The sequence below is a fragment of the Cephus cinctus genome, unplaced genomic scaffold, assembly GCF_000341935.2.
Source record: "Cephus cinctus unplaced genomic scaffold, Ccin1 Ccin1_scaffold0299, whole genome shotgun sequence".
Taxonomy (NCBI): Eukaryota; Metazoa; Arthropoda; class Insecta; order Hymenoptera; family Cephidae; genus Cephus; species Cephus cinctus.
The window spans coordinates 650,526-663,174 of NW_014333002.1; the positions used below are offsets into that span (position 1 = coordinate 650,526).

At 42.7% G+C, this 12,649-nt stretch overlaps 1 protein-coding gene across 2 annotated transcripts in view; it reads left to right on the plus strand.

Annotated features, from left to right (window-relative positions):
* LOC107266167 (LIM/homeobox protein Lhx9) overlaps positions 1-12,649 on the plus strand; it is a 177,127-nt gene that overhangs the window by 8,517 nt on the left and 155,961 nt on the right. For both annotated transcript variants that reach the window (XM_025083367.1, XM_025083366.1), the window contains exon 2: positions 12,351-12,386. The gene's annotated coding sequence lies outside the window, so the exon portion shown is untranslated. The remainder of the gene's footprint in view (positions 1-12,350; positions 12,387-12,649) is intronic.

Genomic DNA, 12,649 nt, shown 5'->3' on the forward strand with positions numbered 1-12,649 from the left:
GTGGTGCGTAGGTACACATAATTGCTGTCGCTCGATTAATTTTAATTTCAAATCGAAAAACCCTCCTGCCCCCCCCTCCTTCGCCTCTCCGCGTCCGCATACCCGCACTCGTATCAACGTTACTGTCGCGCGCATATGCGATATTCGGTCTGCGGGCAAAACGCACGGCAGCAGTCGGGATTGAAATTGACGCGAATTCCTCCAACAGTTATTTCGTAAAACGTAATATCTATTTTGTCTCGCGTAGGCGATCGTGTCATTTAATTTATTGAATATGTGCCAGGTAAATTTCTTTATAGTCGTATTACAGGCACGTACGCTGTTCGCATAGCTGTATATATATATATATATATATATATATATATCTATAGTAAATCTACCCTTACGGTTCAGTACGGGACCGTCCCGTATCAGAAATTAGGAAGTAGCCTGTTGTTATAAAGAAAAAACATGCTCCCTCTCTCTCTCTCTCACTACCCCTTCTATTCAATCATTTGCCATAGTAGCAATAAGGCGGTGAGTATAGCGTCAGGGATCGCTGTATACAGATACTGTCCGACATTCTCACCCCTATATACGCGTCCACCCCCCCCCTCCCCCCAAGAACGAAATCTCCTTCAGCTCTGGATCTCCGGAGTCCCCAAGGATGCCATATACCCCTTTGCACAAGGAAGCAGGGCTGGAGCAGGCTACCCTGGTATCTGTAGTCTAGGGGCTGCTCGGCCGGCGCAGGGGGATGAGTTCGGATTCAATTATCCGATATTAAACTGCCCCTGACCACGTCCGTGTCCCGGGCCCCCCTGCCCTCGTGTGAGTTGAGACGGTTGTTGCCAACCCCTAGAAGTATTAGATTGAATGGACTCTGGTGTTGCAATTGCCGTTAGTCCACGGAGACAAGGTTGGGAGTCGTGCTATTTCGCTATCAATGGTAAATCACGAGGATCCGAACGGGAGTGATGAGAGCCATTGTTATGGTTGAATGAAAAATTTTCATTGATAACCAAATTTTTTTATCGCCTCGCACCTTCGATAAGATACAGAGTCTCGGTGTATCTTTATCTTGACCGGGATGATTCACGCGATATTGACTTTTTATCTCTTTGCTATTAGCACGATAATCGGCAGGATAATACGTCGGTTGTGTCTGGGTAACAAGTCGCGTTATATATATATATATATACAGACCTGTTCCTAATCGCACGGCTGTAATGAACGGTACCGTTCGGATAATCGCGCGGCCCGATAGAGCTCGGCTATTAATTTAGTATTGTAATTGATTTGCATATAGATTGAATCGGTATAAATCTCGAGGCTTCGCGAAAGCATCGTGAAAGGTGAGACGTTGGCTTATATCGTATTGCCGCAAGTATATGCGTATACGGTATAATGATATAGTAATATACGTAATGGATACTGTACAATATACTATATATATATTGTATAGTGTATTGTCATTTCAAGTATATAAGCATATACAATATTAATACACAGTTATTCAGGACTATTGGATCATGGCTGTACGACGGTTCCACTATGATAATTAATGAAAATCAAACGGACACGAGCATCTTCGGGCGGTGGAATGAAATGAGCGGATGTATGCTAATTATTAAATTGTAATTTTAATATCCGATTTTTGAGCATAGCCGGTAATTATCTGTCTGAGTAAACGTAAAAGATTTTGTTTTTTATTAAATCACCAGACGGATAGTCACTGGCGGTTCTTGTGCCCCGCCATCTTTGCCGTACCGTACCGTATGTATACTGTGTACGCTTGTTGCGGTGGTAATGACGCGTCACCGTACAGACAAGCCAACTCGAGGCTCCGCCATATGGGTAATTAAGTAGACACACGGTATATGCGCTTACGGGTACATAGAGATATCCTTTCTTTTTCTATCCTGTAAATAGCTGAGAGTACGCGAACGAGTGACTTGTATGTGCTACAGGTAACTTATAGCTTGGCGCTCCTCGACCGGCCTTTGCTAATCGTTAGGATATAACTAGGTACCGTTTTCCGGCCGCGTAATCTGGACCCGTCTTCGTGGCGCAAGCACCGGTACCGTTTACGTTCCCGTCTCTCCGGGCGATCCTACCACCTATATATACGTATAATGTATACCTATAGCCATCGGAGATAGCATGCACAGAGCTCCGTGACTTTAACGTGTCGGATCGCCACGATTGATTTAACGATACCGCCTTAATGAGCGTCGTAGGTGCGGTTCGGCTATTAGACAGTTTTATCCTCGAGTCTTGAGCCAATAGGCGAACGATTAATTGCGCCGGAAAATTTGATAACGACGTTTTGAGACGTAAGGATCAATCGTGACGTCATTAACGGTCGATAATGCTTATCCGGATGGCCTTAAATGTCAATCGCAGTCAATGCGGAGAGACCGTTCTTCTTCGGGGGGTCAACTGGTCGTGCACTCTTCGCACGTAGGAGTCACCTAAAATCTTTTGGAGATAGGCTGGGTTTATCGGCTCGTATACAGTTCGGATATTTAAGGTTACTGGCTAAGGTATCTACGTGATTACTGGTACGGAGGTATCTCGAATGAGATATACGTGCGATAAGGGTACCGTGTCAGCTGATTAGGATCGGTATATGGTTTTTGAAGGAGTGATCCGGTTTTTTTTTTTTTAATGTGACGGTTCATTAGAGGGGTATGATGGACACGTGCATCAATCAAGGTTTTAATTATCAGCGCGAGTACGAGGAGGCTTGTGTGACGTATTCAAACATTTGCCGCACCCTGTGTCGTGTGTGTGTCTTATGCCGTATATATACGTATAGGCCGTTTTCATTTACCGCCACCCTTACACGTCGTCTCCGTCCCTGTGTTTACCCTCTTTCTCCCAGCAGCTACTTTAAGCTCCGAGCTGCCGCTGGTGCTGCCCCCCCAGTGCCGTGCATCGGGAACTAGAAAACTAGAGCCCGGCCCCTAATTAGGGCTCTTCTCTCGAGGCTCCAAGATTAAAAGCCAAGCCTAAGTGGTCGGCGCAATATGCGCCTCCGCTACTCTGTTTTCGTTCCGTTTAATAGTGATCGGTCGGCTCGCGAAATACGAGATGCGGAATTCCGAGATGGGGATAGAAACAAAAAGCGGCAAAGGATGCTGTCGGGTGGTGGGATTTGGCGGTGCGGGGTGGGGAGGGGACCAGTTAAAAACGCACAGACACACACGCACCGATCGATATCGAGAAACAGACAAATTCTAATGGCTAAATGTTACTGGGGTCGGGGAAGGGGCTGCTGCGTGTTTCGGATATGCATTTTATCGTAATATCTGGCTTCATGTTGCCGGTACTGTCTTTTCATCCTTTGCTAGACGAACTCTGCTTTATTGGAAATATTAATTATTTATTCGCGTCGTGGAATTAAGGTTTTCTGGGCTTTTTTTTTTCTTTTTCTTGTTTGCTTGCTTCTTGGTAATCTGTGCTTTTGGGATTATAGGCTTTTTCGTTTTTATGGTTGGTATCGCCTATGCATTTTTTTTTCTCGGAGTGATTGCTATTGTCATTTGACGATTTGGATTTTTTTTGGGGTTTATCGTAGTAATTTCTATATTAGTGTGGAGAGGATCGAACATCTATGAAGTAGCCGTAGTGGCTCTACTGTGTATACACACATATATGTATATATATATATATATATATATATATATACTATATTAGATACGTCGGTACCTACCATACTTAGTCTGTTGACTTTCACTCGAGGAGACGCTAAAAGGTTTTAAGGCGTATCGAGGAGATTTTGCTTTTAGCACATTGACGGTACCTACCATACTTAGTCTGTTGACTTTCACTCGAGGAGACGCTAAAAGGTTTTAAGGCGTATCGAGGAGATTTTGCTTTTAGCACATTGACGATAAAACGCGAGCTGTCCGACGTGGCGGACGTCGACACCGACGTTAATGCCGATAAACGTCCCGCGGAGTATGATAAAGCGTGCGAGATGCTGTGGCACCTGTAGTGGTCCTGAGACGATCACAGACTCCGCCAGAAGGAAGAGGAACCATTGTCGTGATCTCGGGATAGCGTGATAGAGGGGTGGGGTGGGTGGTATAAGAGGAAAAGAGATAAAGAAACACGGTGGTACAAAGAGATCAAATGGGAGGTAGAACAAGTAAGCGGTAAATGGATTTCGATTCTGGCAAGATTTTCGGCGGGAAATTCAAAAGTGAAAACACGCGAACAGACCAGGCCAGTCCCTCTGTTAGAGCGGCTATCATTAAATCACAGAAACAGCGCCTGTTATTGACTCCGTCGACAAATTTATCGTCGGCCGGTACGCGTTTCGTTCTGTGTAGTGGCTCTCAAACCACCCCTACGGGAGACAGGGGTTGCACGCGCCAACCCGAGCCACCTCGCGATCCAGCGGCAACAACCCCTGTCATATATATTTTCCAAGCCGCACCACCACCCTACAGCGTGGCGGAACCGCCGACCCCCCAGGACGCATCATTGTTCTGGTTTATTCGGTGATTTGTGGATTTTACTACCCTCCCCTTCGCCCTTAGCCCTTACCGCAGATTCTGCACCCTCCTTACGCGTCATACTTTACTGACTTTTGTCTCGGGCTATTTTTCAACATTTTTTTTTTCTGTTTTCGCGATACTCCCCCTCGCGCGTATATCATAGATATGTATTTTGAGAGGAAGAAATTTTTTTTTTTTTTTTTTTTTTTTTCGAAAATTTTTCTCGGGCCATCCAGGGCTGGATTTTATTGGGGTGTCTTCACGCGATTAAGATATTCTCTTGTTTCTTCTCCGTGGCTTTGGGGGGTTGCTAGACGTAACTTTAGGCAAATGATTTACACAGTGCCCGCGAGGTAACTTTTACGGAGGGTGGTTTTCTATTTGGCAGCGAAGGGGGATGCTCGGCGGTTACGTGAAAACTCTTTGGATATTCGGTACCATCTCGAGGTGGATCGGCGGTGGTTGGTAGGAGAATGTCTTGGTAATCTAATTAAAAATCATCAATTAATCATAATAATCGAGGAACTCTTCTTCTCGTTGGATGTAATCCTACCCCTTTGTCTTTCTTTCCCCCTCTCATCCCCTATTTGCCCTTTTTTACTACCCCATACCCACGCAACCCCTCCGGCCCTTCTTGCGTCTTCGCGATGGCTGTACCGACGTCGCTGCTCTTATCCTCCCTTAGCCTGTCGACCCCGTCGCCGGGCGCGTTCGTTAAGGGCGGATTCATCCCCTAAATTGAATCAATTATCATACTAAGACGGATTTTCGGAAAGTCTCGTAGCACGGTTCGTCAGGTCGTTCGTGCGACGAAAATTCAGCCGCTTTCCCTCGTGTACTTTGGGTCCCGCTAAGAAAATTAAAAATTACAGCCCCCATTGCGTATACACCTATAGAAATACGTCTTTAGGTATATATATATATATATATGTATATTATATAATTATCTTGTACGGAATGGGGATACAGGGTGTCCAATAACAATGCGGCTAAAGAGAAACCTCAATGGACAGAGCATACCGTATACTCCTTATCAAACAGCAAACGCTTTGGCCTGGCGTCCTCGAAGCGTCCTTATCTATTAGATAAGAACCTGCCAACCCTTATGAATACCACCATTATTCCCTCCTACCGTATCTCGGCAACATTTTCCTCTTTTCCCGGCGCCGCGATATCCTCTCAAGCCTCCCGATAACGAGGCCCTAGAATTAATGTAACAGTCCCATCTTCTACGCTCTGATATCACACCATCCCCTCGCTCTTAACCCTGATAATAAATGGCACCTTGGACCACTAGCAAATTTTCTCCACACATGCCGACCATAGATAACATCCCCTCGCACATCGTAAAAATATCATATACGAATACAATAAAATAATACAACATACGTATATATATGTATGTATATATATATATATATATATATATATATATATATACGTGAAGCATATTCTACATACTCAGTGATGCTCTAAGTGCCTTTGGACAGGTCATCTCGCATAATGGCACTACTTAAGTCCCATCGTTCCTAGTCCCACCGTTTTGTACCGTACACACCGAAAGATATGAAAAGGGTGAAAGGTGTACAGCGTCATTGTGTACGTACACAACGGGGCCCTCTGACAGCCCCCCCCTCCCCCCACTCTTGATATCGTTAAGAGAAAAATACCTATATCGCATACACCCGTATCAAAGCTGTACGACGAAGGCTTTGCGATCATCCGACGTATGTACAGGGTGTCCAGGGATGTATGCATTTCATTGATAGTCACCTATAATCGATACCTGTATATTCAACCCAGGTGACACTTTATCGTGGCCGAGTCACCCGCGGGGTATAATTGGGCCATTGTTACCCTCGCAGGTGGTCCCAGTTGCTTCGTATATATATATATAGTCCACGATGTAGATTAAACGATGACGTAACGCGATCAGGACGCCATCACGGAGATCGATCATAGATTGATCCATTGTTGGAGATTTAATATTTCGGCTACGAATATGGATCCACGCGCACGGGTGATTGGGTGATAAAAAAATGTTGTTTCAATGGCTTAGATATACGGAATGTCTTATTCATTTTCTTCTTGGGATCATTGGTCCATTTTCGGATGTCTTTTGGTACACTCTGTATAGGTGATGTGTGTATACGCATATGTATATATGTATATAGCGCAATACCCTCGAGGGAGTATCTCGTTCCTTTTGTCTCCTGTCACTAATTCGTATTCCCGTTCCGAGCGATTAATCTCACGACCTTTGACCCTGTCGGGCCTGTCACTGCGTCAGTACTACTGGCTCTCTCCTCCCGTTGGAACGCGCCTCCTCCCCTCTCCTTTTACCCCTGACCCACCGGTGTCGCACTCTCAGCCAGATGATCAATCATTCGCTTCGACTATTTTTACCGTCAGATCGGTATCTCACCTACGTGCAACCCTGGGACTTATCTCGATTCTACCCTGTGCATGCTTATGTTTCGCGTGGGTCGGTTGGTCGTTGCCTGTACTTAGCTTGACACTGTATGGATATCGCGTATGGTATTTACACGTGTATCAGATCGAAAGTCCGTGCGATGAATTTTCGTGAGAATTTGGTGAACTATTTTTTTTTGTATGGTTGGGATGGAATTTTTTTTTTCTTTTTTTTTTTTCGTTCCGAGTTATTAGTCACGTGGTATGTGAGAGCGTCGTGTACTATTTTATGCTTAGGACGTATCTTAGTTACGGTGAACGGGGTATGGCTTATGGTGGTTTATGCAAAGGCATGGGATTCACGTTGAATTTCGAAATTCCATGTGACGCCAGACTTCGTCCATTAATATTCCACCGTTCGAAATTGACCTCTTACCCAGGATACATCTGGATTGCATCGCTCAGCTTCCGAATGGGGGATATTGAATTCACGCCGTTTCTGTTTTGACGTATCTACCGTTCCCGATAGCCGACGGACGATATGAGTTTACGCGCCGATAGGAAGCGATTTTTTTCACACCGGCAAATAGCCTTTCGCGGTTTATCGGATTTTCGGGCGAGGCGACGGCATCGACGTCGCAGCGCGTGCCGCGCTCGCCGAACGAGTCCGGGACACGTTCCCGGGACTAGGAGTTTCCTGTATTATATGTACTACACTCTCACGAGGATATAGAGTCCTCGTTGAGCTTCGAAGATCACTTGGATATCAGGATAATGTATAGATATTTTTTTTAATACGTATAGCACAACGGGTTATATTCTGAATATGCGTTTAATACAAGTCGGATCGTTTAGAATTATTAATAATAGCTGAAGTATGTAAGGGGTGACAAATTTAGATGCAATGTAGATCGTTCTTAGATTTTTTTTTTTTTATAATACATACCAGACCCAACTACGATACGTCTAATGAGATTGTCTTTTCTGATTTTAGATGTATTTTATATATTTTTTATCTATGGTAGGTCACAGATCTATCAATAACCTAAGCTATTGACAACCTAAATAAGTCTCTTTGCCCCTCGCTCTCTCCTACGTCGAATTTCTTGCGTCTATCTTTTTTCCCAAGTTCTCTTTCTTTATTATATTCCCTCTCTTTCGTCTTTCATTCACACCTCACAACTCTTTTTCCTCCCGAAATGGACTTTTGATTTTAGATCTTCTTTTTTTTTTCTATTTTCTTTTCTCTCTAAATCGCCTTATCCACTTTTCCCACCAGTTTACCGGTTATCCTTGAGATTGCTTCGAGTACAAGCTACACATTAGACATATAGTAGGATCTCGTATCTATTGCCAAAAAAGATCTACCATTGATCTATATAGTGTCTAACATTTTCACTCATACATATTGCCTGCCACGTGTCGTATATTTCAATAACTACATATTACATACCAAAAGGCAAATATCGCAGTAGCTCGTGACAAACCAAACTTCAAAATTCATAACCTCCCTATGCCGTTACCCGTTGCACTTTTTTCCGTAAAAAAATTCAAAACCCACGACTTCGTGAAAAAATCAACCGGAGGAAATTCGACTACTCCCTCCTTAAAAAAAAAATAATCAAATTCTACGCGCTCTTCACCACGAGATAGCACAAGTACTTCCCCTTGATATATCGAACACGAGTCTGTTACAATCGGATCGATTCAATCGATCGATCACAGCGTCCTACGCGACTGCCAGCCGGCTGCAACGTCGTCCTCGGCTCGTGCTCGTCCCGCGTGCGTTGGACTTCGCGGCGACGCGATATGCGCTGCTTTGCTCCTGATGCTATATATCTGTATACACAACTATATATATCTATGCAGTTCAATCTGCCGTGCATAAAAGAGGCATCTTCTGTTGGTACGCCCACGTGGTGAGCCTGGCCAAGCCGTGTCTCCTTGTAGAACACCGTCCAGCTGATAGAGGATACGTGTTACGTATTCACAGACTTTATACACCCTGTATACCTGTTTTAGGTGGTTGCACGCTCTGGCAATAGCTATAGATATACGTACGTGGGTATAAGACACGGGGATATACCTGTTCCACAAGTCCGTGCGGAATGCATCGCGCGTACGGATGCAGCTGCAGCTGCGCTTGTGTGTTGCGTGCTCGTGCGGGGAGTGGGGTGGGTGGTGGGAGGGGATGATACAGACTGGGGTAAAAATTTTTCATACGGGACGGATCACTGATTCATCATTTTACATGGTCTTGTATTCTCTTACAGGTATATTGTATATATATGTATATCAGTGAAGATTCAACTATGTGGCAAAGTGTTCTTATTCCCTATACTTTCTATGCTAGTGACTTCTTATGCACTTACGAGCGCGTTGTTATTCTCATCTGTGACTACGTGAAAATAAGACCCGAGTAAGAAGTGACTACCGTGAAACGGATTGGGAGACACTTTGCTGCACACTTGGATTTACAGTGCGAGACTCTGACGTAGTTCACTTTTATTACGAACTTCAGACTACGAGTTGCATCCAAATCTGATCCGGGAATGATCTTTACCGTGGAATGTATACGGATCGAACATTGATCTGGCATTAAGGAAATAGACACAGATGACTTATAGATCGATCTCGGACGGTTCATAGATCACAGATTCAAGCCATGTGCATTCCACGGGAAAAGATGATCTCTGGTTAGTCTTGGATCTAAATTGTGGACTGAAGTTATCCTTTGTAGATCCGAGCCTGATTTGTCGTAAAACAAATTATATTTCACGCCAGACAACTATAGGTCTACCCCAGCGCCCTCTTATTCCATTGCCCGGTGTGCGGCCGATTTTGGTACTCGGCTCGGCGTAACTACGTTCCCATTTGCCTGTCGACCGTACAACTCGTCGGTGCACAGAGTTTCGCATAATCAAATTCAGCAGACTGGGCAAGATATGTATCAGACATGATTTGCGAGACGATTCTATATGGGAATACATATTATTAGCATTGTTTTTATTTTGTTGGAATTATTAGGCCTTTGGGCTAATATAATCTAATCTTGAGGAAAAATATAACGAGCACGAGGTACGACTAATTTTTCACGATCCTGCAAATTGCAGAACGAGGAACTTTGGTCATAGAGCGAATCTAGGGAGTACCTGAGCTATGGAGATATTTTAATGTGATGTACATACGTATATGCAAGGGCGTGTGGAAGGATGAACGAGTAAAGAGTGCAAATAGCAATTTATTTAGTTTCGCAGTAATTTTTATAATTTCATGTCGATGAATTTTTAGTGTTAATAACTAATCGAGGTAAATTTAATAAAGAAATATTATTAATGATACAAAATAAATAAATTGAAGTACGGCACAGTCTCATTAGGACGTACCTCTCTGGGATCTTATATGGATCATGTAAAATGTATAGAAAACTTTTACCTGAAACTGAAGTTACTATCTAACGGGGGTTTTTATTATTTGATACTTTTGTACCGGGGTGGTTCGACGGAAGGTCCCTGATATCTTTGCGTAGGAGGAAAGATTCTACAATATGTGTTACATGTAGAATCTGCATATATACATATCACGTGTCTTATGACAAACCATATTTCGAAATTCATAAAAAAATGCACCCTCAACCCTTATTCACTGTATTTCTCCTGTTTCATGCGAAATTTTGGAGATAGCGATAAAGAAAAATGAAAAATTCTTGTAAACCCACGTTCGTTCGAAAAATCAACTGGAGACAAGTCAACCCCTCGCCCCACCTATCCTATGTATATAGGTTAAAAAAAAGTCACCGTACAACTTATTTAAATTCTGGATTATATAAACTGAAATGAAAGAGGTTTTAAAAAAAAATACTTTGTGTTATTATTTGGAAACGTAATATTTATTATTGTCTATAAAGATACGAAATGTTATGTGAAGTAGTTAAAAAAAGTAAATTAAATGTATAGAACGATTTAAATAAAATCAAGTCAAAAGAGTCTCACTGTATACGTAGCACCAGAAATGCGTGTTATTAATTTCTTCAAATTCTAACCCTGGTGAAACGATCGGTTTGTCCTCCTTTGGCTTAAAGAATTTTCCGTATGCCTTTTTCCCATTGGGAAAACTAATTTTCTTGTTACAGTATATTCGGTACTGTTCGTTTCACTTAGGACTGTACTTTTAAATTCTTTGTTTCCGTGCATCTTGAATTTCCAGGCGTCCCATAAGTTTTGTATGGGGTTCGTGTCTGCTGATCGTGGAGACGTATGGAGTTATTCGTGCACGTTGTGCAATGATTATCTCTTATCCCTTTTTCGCACTATTCTTGAAATCGTTATCTTGCTGAAATATAATGGACTTGACGAGATTACATTTTTCTTGCATTTTCACGTAAATTAACTTTTAAAATATTTAAATAAACTTATTGATCCGCTTTACTGGCAATTAATTCAAAAAGTTGTAGCTACAGTCGTCCAACCCCATACTAGCGCAATGTCTACGTCGTGTCTCAGAGGTTGGAGATGGCTGTGCTTTACTTTTCTTTTTTTCACTACATTCCTACATTCCATCTGCTTATTAGGTTTCCTCCAGACCACGACTCGTCCATTGGACCCTGAAAATGTTAAATTTTTGTTTTGTCATCGAATAATACCCAATTTCAGATACCCAAACGTCTATTCACCCGTGACCTTGCGAACTCTATGGGTTTTCCCTTATACTTTAGTTTTACTAGCCCTATAGCTTGCCCAGGGTACAATGAATTCATCTACCCACATATCCTATGCACTTTACTCACAAGTTGCTTGTCTCTTAGCTACACTGTTATATTTGGCTATTCTTATAGTATCGGGCAATTTTTCAGTTACCATTTTTACATTACACTACACACACACACACACGCGCGCGCGCACACACACACACACACGCGCACACGCACACACAATGGTACCAGCATATTTTCGATCACTTGTCATTGGTTAAATATTTTTGCACGACCTAGACGATTTTTATTTTCACTGGAATCCATCTCATTGTTTTTATTCGCAATATGAATTTTCTTTTACCGTTTTTTATGCCATTTTTCTAAGCGACTTTCCCTGCTTCTTTCCTTCAATCAGTTCGCCAATTTTACTTGGTACCATTGTATCATCCTCTACCGTAGTCTCAAAATGTATCTTTATTTTCCACCTGTTATTATTATACCAACATAGAATTTTCCATCGTCACGCTTTTTCATCATAGCTCCTTTACATTACTCTTATCATTCACACAACCTATGGAAACTCATTTGACCTTAATTCAGTTACGCTTATCTCCTACATAAATTCCGAACTAACAAAACTGCCAGATGGTCAATAATTACATCGCATCTTACCGCTGGGTCTAAAGGACTAAAAATAGCATAGTTATATTTTATAATCAATTATACTTTCTAACAATCACTCCCCACTTATGTTGCAGACCGTGAATTTTGCCGTGGGAATTTCCGACCGAAGGGTGAGTCATACTTTTCTTCTATATCCATCATTACTGTACTATTATAACGAAATTCCCGATAGGTTCAAACAACACTTGTTCGAACTCGAAGGATACTTGGATACTACACTCCCGAGGACGTAGAGTAGAGGCCAGGCATGCCGGAGCTAAAGGGAAATGAGAATGAATGTAATAATATATTTAATATTCGCCGGGTCCCTGCCTCCTCCACTCTCGGTATTACAAGCCAACCAATATTCTCGCCCTCCCACCCCCTTTTCACC